The following is an 18237-nucleotide window of genomic DNA, read 5'->3' on the forward strand; positions in this document are numbered from 1 at the left end:
CTCTCTCTCCTTCTCTCTATCTATTTCTCTCTTTCTTATTTTCTGTCCCTCTCTCTCTATCTATCTCTCTCTCACTCTCTTTCTCGTTCTCTATTTCTATCTCTCTCTCTCTCTCTATCTCTCTCTCTTTTCTCTCTCTCTCTCTCTCTCTCTCTCTCTCTCTCTCTCTCTTTCTCTCTCTCTCTGGCTCTCTCTCTCTCTCACTAGCTCTCTCTCTCTCTCTAAATTTTTGATACACAAATTAGTTGCATTTTTCTAAGCAAGATAATAAAATTGAATTTTTTTCTGTTTCACATTATTTGAAGATTATTTTGTCCAAAAATTTAACTAGATCCCACTTAAATATCAAATTTGTAGGTAACCGTGCGGGATAATGTTTTGAAAATAATTTTAAAATGATAAAAGAAGTAGTGATCATAATTAAAACAAGATATTCTAATAATGAAAATAATCAAGATAAAAACAATATCAAAAACGACAATAACTGTACTTGTCAAAATTTGGTTCAAGTTTTATATGGAGACTACATCTTTGAATACATTTCAAACTTAAAAATTATCAGTAATCATTACATTTAGGGGCGGGATTATAAGTTTTAGATACGAAAACAAAATAGAGTTGAAGGCCAACCAAAAGCTCAACCCAGACCAACTCAGTGTGTGAGTTTGTTCAAAAACAAACTTAACCCTTCTTACTGTGCGTTCTTAATTGTCTAATCTTCAATGCAACCTCAACCAGGGTTGGGCTTCTGGAATCAAGAGGAGGAACTTTTCATTTTAGTGAAAAAATATATTTGAAGGCTTCTTCATTTCATTTTTTCTTTTGCTGTAATTTGGGTTTTCAGAGAATCATTTACTTCAAGTGTGTGAAAAAGGTGTGTTGCGTCAGGTAAAAGGGACTGATGGTTTGTTTGAAGCCCTCATTGCTCATGTGGAAGGTTTAAGAAAATTAGCAACAGTGTTTCCAAGTATGATGGATTCGATGATAGGCTGGCAGACGATGAGATTCGGTGATATGTCTCTTTAGATAGAGTTAAAACATCAATGTATATAGTCATGTACAAAATTGACAGTTTAGCATGAAAATCTTGAGACTGTTTAATTCTCTTTGCTTTGCAGTATATGAAGAAAATGTGAAACCCACTTTTCGATAATTCTCCTGCTCGATGAATTTGCAACAGTTTCTTCATAATCAAACATAAAAATAACTTGTAATATGTTTTCTTTCATTAGTAAATGGCTATTAAATAAATGACTTGCAAATGTTTATTACTACGAAACGCGATCAATTGTTAACAGAGGTAACAACAAGGGAGGATGAAAAAATCACAACACTTATCAAGAGATTTTCCATATGCCAAAAATGAGGTGGTTGTCATTTAACTACCTTAAATATCTGGTGGAACACGCTTAAAAGTTGATACAGAAGTTTTATATTGATTACATGTCGACCCCAGAAATTGTTCATACACATATTAGTTGCATTTTCTGTAAGCAGGATAATAAAATTGGTTTTTTTTTTACTGTTTCACCTTATTTGAAGATAATTTTGAACAAAAATTTAGCTAGCTCCCACTTTAGCTAGCTCCCACTATCAAATTCGTAAGTAACCGAGTGGGATAGTGTTTTGAAAATAATTTTAAAATGGTAAAAAAAAGAAGTAGTGATCATAATCATAACAAGATTCTCTAATAATGAAAATAATAAAGATAAGAACAATATCAAAAACGACAATAACTTTATTTACTTGTCAAAATTTTGTTCAAGTTTTATATGGAGACGAAACTTTGAATATATATCAACACACAAGAATTAACAGAGTAATCTTTACGTTTACAATGGTGGGATTTTAGGTTTTAGATACGAAAACAAAATGAAATTGGACGTCAACCAAAAACTCAACCCAGACCAATTCATGGTGTGATCTTCTCCACAATCAAATAGTTTTTTCTGTAACAAATTGTACTGAAGTGTGCTACACTCAGTAACACTATTTGATAATCTTAGTGCTATTTTGAGAATTTACGTTATAGTGCGTGAAGCACAAACTTGATTTGGACAAGGTCCATTTTAACGTGTGAACAAATTACTAAGTAGTTTTGAATAAGCTACTATTTTAAGATCACTAACTAAAACTGAGAATACTATGAGGTGATATTATCACGCCACACAGATAACACCAAGTTAACCTTGGTAACTCTGTCGACACTTGTTATCTCTATCCAATAGGATACTAGAGAACCACGTGTCCGCAAGTATAAAAGGAGCTTGCACGCTCAACCACCAGCACTCTTTGGTCCCCGATAACTTCTGATTTAAAATCATACTCCCGTATTGCTCCCTTGCTCAATCTCAGCTTACTTGAGATATTTTTCTAACTTAGAATATTTTGTGACTTGTTCTTAACTAAGAACTCTGTAAGTCATAAAATATTAACTTAGCACAAATTTGGAAATCAGTTAAGTTCAGCTTAACTTCTCTAAGTTATAATTTAACATCTCTTAAATTCTATCTAAGTTACAAATTAACTTAGAATATTTCAACCTGTGCTAACTTGTACTATCTCAGTCTTAATAACTTTAACTATTCTCTCCCTTCATGCTCGGTTCATATTTGATGCTGTTTAACATAACTTATTAATTCATATTTGCATTTAACTTTCTTTAATACTTAACTATATACCAAGAGTAGAACTAGGGGTTGAACTCTCAAGTTATACATGTGGTCCCGCCATTAACCCCGTCGTTTAAGTACCTAATGTACGGACCAGCAGTATAAATGGTGGTCCCAGAGAGGCAACTTCAATTTAACTTGTTCATTTAATACAGAGAGGCTACTTCAATTTAACTTGTTCATTTAATATAGAAAAGGTATTCTCAATTTAACTTGTTCATTTAAACTATCAGAGAAGCCTGCCTAAATTTAACTTATTCACTTATTGTAGAAAAGCCATTAAATTAACTTGTGTAAGTTAACTAGTCAAAGGGCTTCTCACTAAAATCCTTTTTTGATTTTGATTTAAACTATTCCTCTGTTCTCAATAATTCTAATACAATAACTTCAGTCCTTTAAACAATGGCCAGTCCTGGTGGTAGTACTCCTTCACCTGCCGTTACTCCCCCACCTGAAACTCCCATAACACATCCAAATCTTTCACTTGTATCTTTTTCAGGCAATGATCCTAATCAGGATGCCACTTCTTTTTGGAACTCTGTAGAAAACAAAATACTCTTTTCACTAGGAACTAGGCCTACGGCACCCGCTGCACAAACTAGCTATGATAAAAGGCAACAATCCTTATTCGGCTCACTTTTAACTGATACAGCACTAGAATGGTTTGAAAGTGAAGTCACAGATGCTACAGATTGGAATACTTTAAAAGATGAATTTATAAAAAAAATTCACAGACGGTAGAGACCAGTTTAGATTTAGACTTGAGGTTGAGAACACATTTAGGCAAGAAGGAGAATTAATAAAGAACTATCTACATAGAATAAAGAGTGGAGTTGATAAAGGTTGGCCAGAAAAGATACCAACAAGTATTGAAGGTGATGACAATATAAGAAGGGAGAAAGAAATCCAACAAAGACAACGAAGTCAGAAATACATAGATTTTGCTATAAGAGGACTAAGACCACAAGGTTTAAAACGCAAAGCGCACGAGAAACTTATTGAGAATCCTTCAATAACTTGGACACAGTTTGTCGATCACTTAGTCGTAAAAGACTTAACATTTTCTGTAACAATAGAATCTAGTGGAGCTACAGGAATAGATAAACTTAAAACACTCGAGAGCAAAATTAACGATTTAACCAGTCTTTTCAAAAGCAACGAAGTGAATGCTATAGATACTTCTAGGCCAAGAGACCCTAATATAAAAGGTAGACCTAACAGTACTAGATTCTGTGATTATTGCAGAAGCAATGGTCATTCCATCTCTAGATGCACAAAGAAACAGATAGATGATAGTGTTAACAAATTGAGAAAGGAACTAGTTGAACCAAGAAGGCCAAACATAACATTCTCTAATGATTATAGAAAGAATAACCGAGGCAACACAAGATTCAATGGTCCTAGAAACCAAGGCTATCAACCAAGAGATGGCTACTCAAACTATAGTCCTAGGTTCAACAAGCCTAACTATCAACCACAAAATACATCTTTCAACAGTTATGGCAATAGATTCACTCAACCATACGAACAAACCTTCCCTCAGCAAAACACCTATAGAAATGATGAACCAAATCTTGAACAACAATCACCATCACCACAACAACAACAACAGCCACAACAAAGTGCTAGCTTCTATACACCAAGTAGAAATAACAATCTACAACAAAGACAATCAAATTCCAACAATATTCAGCAACAACCAAGTCAAATAAGTTTCGTTGAAGGCGACGATGACTACGTAAATGCTATAACAGACTTCTTTCCTTTAAACTTTTGAAGTCTCCGAACGCTACTAAAGAAAGTAGTACTAAGTCAAGAATTTATCTCAACTTATATCACTTTGCCACCGGAGACATTAAAAATAATAGTGGTTTAGAAGTAGAATTCATGATTGACCCAGGATCAACCTGCACCATTATCAATCATCCTACATACCTTGCACTAGTAAACCTTGGACAAAATTTGCATTTACAAAATACAAATTGTGATTCAAAAACATATACTGGTTCATAAATCAGAATGCTTGGCTACACAACTATTCAATCTAGCTTCGAAACTGACGGTAAATATACAGTCCCCCATAAAGTATTCGTTACTAAAGAACAGAGACAGAACATAATAGGTATCGATTTTTGTCATTTGTTTTTAAAAGCACTTCACTTCGATATCCCCGCAGTAGAATCAAAAACTGAGAGAAACCTAATTTGCTACGGCTCACTTAACAATGAGAAAGATTACCCATACATAACTTAGATGACTGCTTTAAACATAGCTCAACCAATCTTTCTACAACAGAAAAGTACACAATTACACAAGCAAAAGCACCCCAGTCAAGCCTTATTTCCACCAGGAACATATTTCATGCCCCATATTAACGTTGCAAAAACTGACCTAGTCTTTGTGAACACACTTTGTCCACAACCTGAAGAATTTCTACCCATATTTATGGAGAATCAGAAGAATCACCCAATACAGATAAATAGAGGAATAATAGGTTATGCTATGTGTGATATAACTGACAAACCTATACAAAGATACAATATCAAAAACTGTGCCGAATTTACAAGTACAATACTAAACGAAAGTGAGGACTATAACAGCTGCTTCACACTGAACACAGTAGTAAACAATTTACAAGAAGGACAGCAAATCCAAACTAATTCTTGCATTAGATATATAGATTTTCGTACCCAATCTATATTTGACTCTAATATGCCTATAGCGCACACGATATCCTCAGATGCAGAAATGAGAAAAGGTTTTGCTAACACAATATCAAAAAGAATACCCTTATTAAAGGACTACTGTAAAAGTAGAAACTGTGATATAGGTGACATAATAACTTTCAGAGCAGATAATAACTTAGTATATAATCTCATCACTAAGGATAATCATTATGAAAAGCCAACAATTGATACAATCAAAACAACACTACTTGCTATGAGAGATCATGCACTAGGACTAAATTTACGCGGTATATCGATGCCAAAAATAGCTTGTGGTTTAGACGGAATGGATTGGAGAGAGATATCTTCTCTAATTGAACAAACATTTAAGAATTCAGGAATAACTATCTATGTGTATACAAGCAAAGATGATATTGATAAACTACAAAAAGTAGAAACCAATACACTAGAACAGGAAGAGGTGCTCGAGATTATTGAAAGTGAGTTAATAGAAAAATGCAAAGAAGATGAGAGAGAACTAGCCACAGACTTCTCTACCGAAGCAAAAGAGTTATGTAGACCTAAAGTCAACGAACAGTTTCCTAAGTTTAGAGATAAACTACAAAGCAACCGAATCATAAATAAAGCAGTTAGTGATTTTGTAATTAAGCAAAATAGAAATACAGTTCAAGACATAGAGTATCTAGAAAGGTTCTTAGATAACTTTGATTTCACGCAAAGTGATTTGACTGATGATGAATTGTTTGAGTTGATAGAAATAATATTTCAGGACAATGATGTCTATTCACATCATAAGTATGATATTGGCAAAACTAAACATAAATTCCATTTACCCCTAAAGAAAGACGCAACCTTTAAAAAGCAACGACCAAGCAAAATACCCATTCATCTCAGAGATAAATTAGAAAAACTAATGGACGAATTAATTCAAGCAGGGATAATCAGAGAACTCAATGAGAACGATGATATGAATAGTTGGTTTGTCAATCCCGTCATCATATTACCTAAGAAGGATTATGTGAAACTAGTCATTGATGCTAGATACCTAAACTCTATAACTGATACAAGTAATTCTAGTTGGCCACTCGAACCACTAAACGTTCTAATGACAAGAATAACTGGAACTATATTTACAAGTAGTGATTTATCATCGGCTTATAATCAAGTACCACTAACTGAAGATACACAGAAGGTTACAAGTTTTATTGTAGGTGGCAGACAGTACACCTATCAAGTAGGATTTTATGGTCTTAAACCATTACCCAGTTTCTTTAGCAAACTAATGCGTTATGCATTTGGACCCCTTATAAAACGTAAACAAGCCATAACGTACATAGACGATACTTTATTACAAGCTAAAGATAAACAAGAAAAGTTCACAATAGTAAAAGAGTATCACTCTTTGCTTCGAAAGGCAAACCTTAAAGCAGCCCCCGATAAAACAATGTTTTTCTTACGAAAAGTGAGATTTCTAGGACATGTTATATCTAAGAACGGACTATCGCCTATTGCTTCGCGCATAGATGATATTAGAAACCTAAAAACGCCAGAATCGAAAACAGAAGTCTTAAGAGTTTTAGGAATGATGGGTTTCTATAACACCTATATTTTGAACTTTCACATAGATGCAAAACCTCTATATGACTTAACTAAAGATACGACACTATTCAAGTGGCTACCAGAACACGAAAAGGTATTCACAGACCTTAAACAAAGATTCTGTCACGACATTTCTAACGCATTTCCTTCTAATGACTATCCCTTTCATATACATGCTGATTCATCTAATTTAGGAACAGGTTGTGTTCTTATACAAGATTTTCCTGATAGAAAACGTATGGTTTCAGCAAACTCGAGAGTATTTGATAAAGCTGAACAAAAGATGTCCCCTCAACATAGAGAACTATGCGGAATAATATCTGCATTACAAACATATGAATTTTATGTGATTGGATCCCCTTTTCCAATTTACCTATATTGTGACCACAGACCAATTCTATTTCTTTGGTCACGACGAGGACAAATGTCACATCGTTTCTTTAAGTATCAAGTTGTAATAACTAAGTTCCAAAACTTGCAAATTATATACACTGAAGGCAAAAACTTAGCGTTCCCTGACATTCTTAGCCGAAACGTTTCTTTAGCAGATGCTAAACTTTATCAACTAGAACACAAAGTGATACCTAAAGATATAAAGTTTCATATTAACGGAAAAGAAGTTAACTACTCTGTATTGCGTCAAGACGATAAGGACGCATCAGCTAACGACTGTTATCCAATTATTGCTCAAGTCAAAGGCGAAAGAAGGAAACTTATTAATATAAATGATGAAGGTGACTTTAGCGTAGATGATGCACCAGACTACATAAATAAACACTGTAATGCTATACACAGTTTCTCTGATTGTTTTCGCTACGGCACACAAATAAATCAAATAAAGAAATTAACTTCAGAACTAACTAGCGAGTATGATAATCACTACTACTCCGAGATAGAAGAAATAGCTGAAATAAGTGATGACCGAGAAGGTTATGATGACCAAGATTGGTTAGATCTAGTAGAAGGAAATATTGAAAATTCACTTATTGAACAATTAGAATCTGCTAAAGCCGACTATATCAGACGGACAAAATTTAAGAAGCTTATTGAACCAGAAGCTTTTCAAAACATCTCAGAAAAGGTTGTCCACACAGATACATTAGATTTAATAGCTAAAGTTACAGATTTTGCAAAAAACGCTAATCTTGACACTGATAATATTCTTGAAGAACAAGTAAACGACTCCGTGATAGATAAAGTTAGAGATTGGTTAAAATTAGGCAAAGCTCCAGAAAAGGACTACATTATTAAACAATCTAAAGCACTACAAACTTATAGGAATAATTTCAACTTGTTGTTTCTAGAGAATCAATATGATTTACTCTGTTATTCCGAATCTTGTGAAGACGGCTCTTTTGACGTTAGGATATGTGCACCACTTTCACTATTTATAAAGATATTCGAAGTCGCACATACGCATGAACTTAGTGGTCATAGAGCAGAAAGCACAACTTACAATAGAGTTAAGCGATATTTCTATTGGCCCGGTATGTTTAAATGGATTGAAATGTTAATGTTAGATTGCTTAAGTTGTCAAACTAATAAGTCAGCACGCAAAGACTTGAACGAAGCACCCTTAGAACCATGGGGACAATTAGAAGCTATACCCCTACATACACTTCATTTTGATCATAAAGGTCCACTACGACCACTTAGTAAAGGAAATAGATTTTGTCTTGTAATAGTAGACGCTTTCTCTAGATTTATACAAGTATACCCTAGCAAGAATGCTGAAGCTCTCGAAACAGTAAATCAACTAGAGAAATTTATAACTACATTTGGTATACCGCAACAGATAGTACATGATAACGGCAAGGCTTTTATTAGTAATGATTTCGTTCACTACACAAGTGAAATGGGAATTACACTATGCCCCCGAACTGCATATTCACCGTGGACTAACGGCAAAGTAGAAGTACAAAATAAACATTTGACTAATTACCTAAGACATTTTATTAGTAAAAGTGGATCTAATTGGTCCGAGTACACTAGTAAATTTGCATTTTCACACAATACTGCAGTAAACTACAGTACGGGATATACCCCTTATGAAATACTATTCGGAACGAAACCGCAAATACCCTTATCACTAAAGTTAGGACTACTACGAGATAATCAAAAGAAATGCACATCAGAGTATTGTAATAATCTACCGCCACACTCGCATAGTGAAGAAACTTGTAATAACAAAAAGATAGAGAACTTGTTACAAAACAGATTATCTAACGAAATTTTAAAGCGAGAGAATACATTTAAAACAATATACTCCAATACCTACACTAAATGTAGACAAACTACGAATAAAGCGCACAAGTATAGAAATAGATTCAAACTCGGAAAGCCTATACCTGAAGGTAGAAAAGTACTACTAGAAAATCACTCTAAAGGACTACTAAAGTCTAAAAAGCTACAAGAGCTACGCTCAGGCCCTTACACTGTGCAACGAATGCTTACAAATACTACATATGAAATACAACATGATAAAACAAATGAGAAGAAAACCGTGCATAGAAATCATATAGTGCCTTATTACCCGAAAGAAGAAAAAATACAAGAGTTAGTTGAGAACTATGTAGTCCCAGACGATACGCAGGATTATTATACTCAATATAATAAGCATAATATATCCAAATCTAATGCCTATAGAGGCGCACAACATATTGCTATCTCACAGTGGCCCTTAGTAGAAACACAATATACTGTTAATCCTAGTACTACACTACAGCCAACATTTAACGTTGAGGCTACTGCAACAAAAGATTCAGGCTTAGAATCGCTACAAACACGATCAGATAATACTACGCATATACAAGGCACAAGCTCTTCTAATTTTCTACCCCCACGCATTTCAACCCCCTACCCTATGCAAAATATGTATTCACCTAATAGCCCACAGCAAGAAAATTTTTCTACACCACCTGATAATACTAGTAAATTTAAAGCTACACGCAAATTATTCCCCCAAGCAACGCATAATAGCCCCACATCATCACCTTATAATCCTACACCTACAGCATCACCTTATATATCTAATTTACCTGACGCAAATGAAGTATTGAGCAGACCTCAACGTAATAGAAAAGCACCTACATTCTTTGGTGAACCTATTCCTTCTGACTTGCTACATAAACTCAAAAAGAAATAAGACATAAAATCTCCTTTATATGAATAATATTAGAAGAAAAGCGTACCGTTACACGCACAAAATACAAATAAAAATAGTATATACAAAACAAAAAGTTACAAAAAAATTATAACTCTCACAAGTCTATGCACGCACTACTCTTGCTCTGGCATATGGGCCGCGATTAGACTCCTTGCCGCCTTTGCCATGAGGGTCTGCGTTTCAAAACACACACACTCCTTGAAATTCCAACTCAGTAGACTTAGATAGCCTTCTTGCAACTTCGGTCCAGTGCTGGGGGACCACCATGCAAGACCCAGCGCGAAGAGTTGATTCTCCAACTCGTTTTGTTCCTCCCAATACTGATCCAGATCACCACGCGGCCTCTTATACAGTCTTTGATAGAACTGAAATAGCAAAAGTGCTTTCTTTATTGGATCATACGCATTTTTTTTATTCCTTATGTTCAACTTCTTGTTCTAAAGCCCTTCTGAACACATATATTTAGTTCTGCAAATGCCCCGATGGAAGCCTGTAAAAGTAGTTAAAACACAGAAACAAATCTCACTTACATCCTTCCCCAGGAAGAAGTCGATGATGTTACTTGTCTCGTCAGAAACACACTGGGTTCTTCTTAGTTCCCAGGGAGAATGACTTCCCCGAGCCCCCAGAATTCCTTGTACCTCATCATCAGTTAGCACAAGACAATCCGCCTTATAGCCAGAAGAGAAAAAGTATAAAAACTCTTGGGCTCCTAATCCGGAAGTATCTTGGTATATGAAATCTAGATACTGCTGCCTTCTCTTCATCTCTAAGGCACCAGTCACTGACTCCCGACTGAAGCCGTTGACAATTAGTCTCCACTCAGCAGCATCTAGCTCATCTCGCACTTCCTCAGTCTCTCGTAAATAATTAATCGTGTACCAATTCATTATAAGAAGAGAGTGGCTTAAGGTACAAAGAAAAGGAAAATATGAAAATTAGAAATATAAAAAGAAAATGCAAAGTTTAAAAATAAACTAAAAGAAAAAAAAAAGAAAGTCTAAAAGAACAAAAATTGAAGTTAACAGGCGAAGAAAGAAATAAAGTTTTGGAAATTAATAGTCTAGAGAGATCAACGGTATAGTATGAACGTTTAAGGCAAAAAGCAAATAGCCCACTCAACACAAATCTTACATAAAGTACGCAATTAATCCAATTAATCACCATTGCAAGCTGTTACACACACATAACTCCTATACATGTTCAACATTCGTACATTTTCAACATTTATGCATACCTCTTATTGCAAACTAACGCTTAAAACACATGTTACCAAAAGCTAAGCTAAGTAGAAACAAGTCCCCCCATGAGCAATTACCTTATCTAATTTAAATTGCTTAATTATAGAAATTTGCCCCTTGCAAACTATTTTACCACACCGAATCGCATATTTGTCAGGAAACGCACATTTAAGCAACCCACATAGTCAACAAATAGAGCTAACTTTAATAGCTCAAGGACCCAAGGAATGTTTAAAATAAACATTAGAGCACTTATGAACAAATAACTAACCGCAAAATTGCAACCTCTACACACAAGAGTTATTCAACTAAGAGCAAACAAATACCCGCTACTAGAACGAATAGAAATCGATTTAGTATTATGGCTAAAGCCAACTTCTATCACCAGTCACCCGAACATGCATTTCAATCCTACACTAACGTGAATTGATAAAATGTGCAAAATCATAGAAATTATACGAAAAATTTCAAAATTATGTTACACTTTGATCTACATTTTATGAAGGAGTCCTGATACGATAACCAGAATTTGTCCATACATGCACAAAAACTCAGCAAACAAAACGTTGCGAGCGAAATTTCTATATTGAGCTTATAAGTGAAAATATTGCACTTTATAGTTAAATGTTCAGCACTAAAGTTTGATAATTCAACTTCTCACACGAAAAAAAGTATCCGAAAATGTTTACAGACACTAGAACCCTAAGAACTACATTCAGTTGTTCTTAACATCTAGTACCTTAGCCTGACACAGGGGATTTTTGAATTTCGATTTATAAGTACATTTTTTTACATAATGCTCATTCACAAAGGACATAAAACAGCAAATTTCAGTATTAAATTCTAAGAAGTCTCCGAAAATTTCTGTTGAAGTACAAGTGTTACTTTTTAGCATAACTCCACTTTTGACATCTATACTATAGCCCTACATCTGCGATTTCTAAAATTCGGACCAGAAGCTCCTTTTTAAGACGCATATTTTAATCGTATAGAACATATAAAAACAGCAAATCCTGAGCATTCAATTTTGCAAAATTATCGTAATGTTCTTGTCATATGACCAATTTATCACGTTGCTACATGCCACTAGTCAAGGCTAGCCATTGGCCAATCAGGTTTGAGTACACAAATTATGGTAACTTAACCCTGAGAACCACTATTTAAGAGCCTTACTAAAATTCAAAATCACTTTTCTCAGTTACCTTCTGAAATCAATTACTTCTTTCTCTCTCAAATTCAGCTTCAACTAAATCTCTCTCTCTCTCTCTCTTTCCCACTCTGTCCCACTTTCTATCTTCACATTTTTGCCCCTTTCAAATAATAACTTAGAAAACTTAGAAAAGTTTTCAAGCATTTCATTTTGTGAACACCAAATATCTGTCACAACATATCTCCACAACACATATATCAGGAATCTCAGTTCAATATTAATTCTTAGTTCAATTCTCAGTCAGCTACTATAGAAGGAGTACATAACCCTTCAGATCGAACATAGTACAAGACTGACAATTTAGAAAGTGTCTAAATTCTAACAAACACTACTCATATTGAACACATTCATCACCAGTTAAAACACCGCGTAACACAATTAGAACCCCCTAAAAGCTGATCAATCCTAATTTATGACCGAAGTCTCATTCGACCAAAACGGTTTTCTTGTTTCTCTTTCTATCAACCCTGATACACTTGTGAAAGTTTCTATTAAGGCAAATCAAAAGTTGAAATTCAACAGTGAACTTAACACCTTAACTAGTTGTCAAATTTCTAACGAAGTAAGAATTGTAGTATTCTTTGCTACTAACTCTAACGAAGACCCTATTGCTGTCTTCTGGGGAAAGTATAACCCTCCACAACTTAACAGTTTATTAATTCAAATTCAATCTTCAAGCCTAGTTGACTGAGACATATTAAATGTCCCTTGTTTGGTTTTAGAACCACCAACTGATCAATGAATATTCCGCTAAACGATTATTGGGTTATAGCTTCAAGAACAACTTTCTCAACTTCTTACAGTCCTTATAACATCCCACATAAATTTCTGAAATATAATAACAAGTCCGCAAAAATTGATCGATCATATATTTCATATAAAGAAAACATTGTTATTTTCTTCGTTAACGACCAGTTTGTAAACTTAGAAATAATTGTTTGTTGGACCCCTAACAAACCAGAACATATTGAACGCTTTCATTTCCAATTGAACAACAGAGACGAAATAGACCTTGATATCATCGAAACTCCCTTTACTGTAGACCCTTGATCTATGTTACCTCCTTCCCTTGAAACACAAGTTCTTACTGCCCTTGCATTCGACCCGCTATCGTATATTAGAATATTCCTCATACAAAAAATATTGAAATTCGGAAATAAAACTGTAACACTTGACAAGTGTTTTGTTTCTAATCAACAGAGAACAGTTGCATTCTTTGTAACATCAGAAAATAACGCAAAATTTGTCATAATTTGGGTACCCTATAATCCCGCTCACGTTTACGAGCTAAAATATCAGATTACTTTTACGGATAATATTAACTTGAATCTGTTAGACTCACCTTATACTGTCTTCATTTATTAAATGGAAGACGGAGAAATCAAGAAATCACCAGCAATAGACGAAGTAATAAACGTAAGTTACAAAATGCTTATTTTTATATTACTTTGCTTAACTCTGTTCCTACCTGTAACAACTGATATTGAATCTGAAATTGCTCAGCATATTGCCGAATTAAAATTCCTAGTTGAATATAACGATTCTCACCCACACTTCATAGAATGTGTCGTAAATAAAAATAATTGCCAACCTGAAGAAATTCCGTACCTTAAATTACTAGAGCCTCCTGAAAAGCTGTTAATTTGGTCAAAACGCAACGTCCATATGCCACTATCACTGATTAAAGACCAGTTTAAAGAAAAACTTACTGATAAGAAAGCGTTTCTTTCAAAAGTAGAATATTTTTTAACCTACATAGGAAACCAAATTCGTTCTGTTCAGTTTCTTAAGATTATTGCTATAATACCTCTCGCACTTCTCTGTGTTATAACTGCTTGCTCTGCAAAATACTTGATCTTTTTTATATTTCTTGTATTATTACTCTTAACGTCTTTCACTGACGCCAGACCAATTGAAAAGATGAGTATCTATGAAAACACAGCTCCTAACCTTCATGTTAACCACTTTGATTGCTCAAAAATGATTTCAAACCAGATGTATTCTCTCAACAAAGTAGCACCTTGCGAAATTCGCCCTGATAAAATTAGCACTAATCAAGCACGAGTCACTCTCTACCAAAGAAATTATAAAGTAAAACTAGAAGCAACCATGTGTAAAGCAACCCAACAGCAATTACGTTGGTTTTGCGATTCTTTTGACTCTAGCGGCATAGATGCCAGACATAATACTATTACTACTTCAGTTAAGCTTGATGCTCAGGAATGCAAACTTGCAAAGGAAAGAAAAAAGATAAAACTTTCCTCTTCTTCTAAATCAGTAGAATTCGATTTTGACAAATCTTTATTCTCAAACTTTAACTCGGGCGATGTTGGAACTGGAAACAATGAATGTAACTCCCGAGGTTGGATTACACACTACACTTATGAAACATATATGCAAAATGTTAGCCTGAATGTAAACCTTAGAGATGGCACAGTTAATAACTGGCAAAATATACCTCTACCTTGTCCTTTATCAGCCGGAGGCTGCGATTCTACATCTACTGATCCATTTGCATACACTTGGGATGAACCCAATAATTGTCTTTTCACTATAATTCGCACTTTTGACGCTCAAATGATTAAAGCTAATGACAAATACTATATAGTAAAGGATCCTAAATTTACTTCAGCTCAGTCAGATTTCGACTTACAAAGCTTTATGTTCCAAGTTTATAATAAACCACAGTCTTTATGTAGCCATCCACGAATAGTATATCCTACGCCATATGATTCTCTATACATTAGTCTTCGTGACGGATTTGATATGAACACTGGAGAACCCATTCACAAATTTAAACCCGATACTGGTGCTATAACTCTAAAAAATAAATTCTATTCCAGTGACAACAAGACAGTTGATACAACATATTCTCAAGTTTATGAGAATATTGACTTCGGAGCACATCTTGGAACAAAAATTGACTATTTGCACTTTAATAATCTTCGGCAACTTCAAACCTCTACTCTAGAGCTATTAAGAAATGACTGTGAATTAGAGCGCTCAACTATTCTTAACACTTTAATGATTTCTCATGAAAATCCACGTTTAGCTGGATATACCTTAACAAGAAACAGATCTATGTTTCTCAAAACAAATGGCAATGTTGCCTGGCTATATAATTGTCCTGAATTTCATACACCCTTACAGATTCTTAATAAGTGCTATAATCGAATATCAATTCTTTATGAAGATGAAATTCATTTCGTTGATCCGATTTCTAGACAAACTTTCACTGAAGCCGAAGAACAATTGTGCTCTGATAAACATTCAAACTTATTTCAACTAGATGTTGACGATGATAATTCATGGGTTGAACTAACCCCACAAATCACAAAAGTAAGAGGGCCTGCACTCTTTAAACCACATATAGTTATTCAACAAATTGCGAATGTAATTACTGCAAGTATTTTTGCTTCTATCTACACATATAAAGAAATGATGTCTTTCTGGAATTCAATAACTTTCAACTCCAATATGAAAGGAGTTCTCAAACACTTTACTAAGTCATTAATAGATAGCAGAGAATCCCTTTCAAATATTTCAGGCACGAATTATTATAACTCTAGAACTATTTATCTAGATTCATTCATTTCACTGGACTTCTTTAATAATCAATTTGTTGAAACTTTTGGTAAAATACAATATATAATTGAGCGATGCGGAATATTCTTTGCCGCTTTCTTATTCATTAAGCTACTCATCGACATAGTCTTATGCTTAATTCGAGCAATGCAAATTAACAAAATTACAGATGCATCCATTCACTTTGGTAAGGCACTCTTTGCTGCCACATTTGATTTAATGTCAGTTCCAATTTTGACTTCTATCTATCAAGCAACAAATTCTGATAATAATAACACTGATGAAAATAGAGAACGGACAATGCAAGTTCCAAAAACCGAAAATATTAATATTAGAGAACGAGTTATTCAAACTCCACCTTATGCAGAGAATATAGGCTTACAAGCTTTAAGATTTGAGAATAAAAGTGGTTACCCAAACCTACATGATGAGAATAATAAAGACGAAAATAGAAACGATCACAACGTTCCTACGTCTCCAGTATAGGATTAATTCCTCTATTACTTTAATATCATCAAACTATATGATGATAATACAGACTGACTTCAAAAATGCTACTGATTTACTTTGAAAGAGAATACAAAAAAATAAGAAAAAGAGAATTCTAGCAAAATAACTTCAAAAAATATACTCTTAGAATAGAATAAGAGTAGAGAATATTTGATATTTCAGGAACTTTCTTCAATCCCTAACGAACTGATACCAGTCTTTCAGAAGGAACCTTCAAGTGGTTGGCCCGAATACAATACACAATCAACTTCTAAACCTCAATCTGGAATTAAACAACTTGACAGACTAGTACAACCCACAACTCACGTTAACCCATCTACAACTTTTCTCTCAGCTATCAAGATTTCAGCAGTACAAACTCAAGCAACTAGTGCACATTCATCAACTACGGTTACATCATCCAAGAAGAGAACTAAAACTGCAGATACAATTGCAAAGAAACAACCACGTAAACAATTCATTAGAGAGACATTCAGCCCAGCGACACCGCTAGAAGTAAATATACCCAAGACAAACAGTACGGTACCCAACGTCTTAGCAAACACTACAACTACTCAATCGTCACGACCAAACTTTCTTAATCTTCATCATTACACAACTACCCCCCTGCAAGACCGCCTACAAAAACAACATCAAGCTGAGATACAAGCTAAAACCCCCGGTTTTAATGGACACCCGAACTACGATACAAATTTAATCTACCAGTTGCAACCCAACATCAATAGATTCAATCTCATTGGTTATTTGTCGAACAAAAATTCTTATCTACTAACTAATCACAACCTTCAGGGACAAACAATACAAGTCCCGTTTGATAATATTACAGCAAACCTCACTCCTCAGCTTGATACCTTCACTTATCAGGTACAGCAAAACTTTCTGACAGAAAGACAACGCTCTCAACAGCTCGAACAACGGATTACTGAGCTCCAACTGGAGATCGCAAATCTGAAGCATCAACTCCACATCCTCCGCTCATCACGTTGAGCACTCACGGAATGGAATAGATAAATTTGCGGTTGTTGATGTTCAGTACTTCCTTCATTACTTCTTCTTTTTTCTCCCGCGGTGAGGAAAATTATTCGTTAGTTTAAACGAACGCCTAATTATTAGCAATTTTGATTACCTTACTCTCCTTTATTACATTACTTACATCAAGTAAAGTAATCCGCATTTCTTCAATCTTCATCAAAACAATCTTCAATGATTACACTTAGCGCAATTTATGGTGAAAAATGAGTCCATTCTTATCTTTAGATTGCAGATTTGATTTGTTCTCGCTTCTCTAATAAAATCTATTCTTTATCTTTACCGATTTATCTTGCTTATTATATCATTCGATTGTTCCTTCGAATTCCATAATTTATTTAATGTCTTACAACCTTTCAGTAGACGTTAAATATTTCAAAACATATTGTGATCTCGCTGAATTTATTCAATCGCAAGTTATTAAAACTTCGAAAACATTCTTAGTTGGAAATAAATTCTATACACCATTGTCAGTTCATTGGACATTTGAGTTACAAGAGATTATCTTATTCTTGCAAGATAACAATTCCAATAAAAT

The 18237-nt window shown here is 34.4% G+C and overlaps 1 protein-coding gene across 1 annotated transcript in view; it reads right to left on the reverse strand.

Annotated features, from left to right (window-relative positions):
* LOC142337188 (uncharacterized) overlaps nucleotides 1-18237 on the reverse strand; it is a 47745-nt gene that overhangs the window by 15393 nt on the left and 14115 nt on the right. The window lies entirely within an intron of this gene.

Source organism: Convolutriloba macropyga, chromosome 3, assembly GCF_964194025.1.
Source record: "Convolutriloba macropyga chromosome 3, txConMacr16.3, whole genome shotgun sequence".
In the NCBI taxonomy this organism is placed as follows: domain Eukaryota; kingdom Metazoa; phylum Xenacoelomorpha; order Acoela; family Convolutidae; genus Convolutriloba; species Convolutriloba macropyga.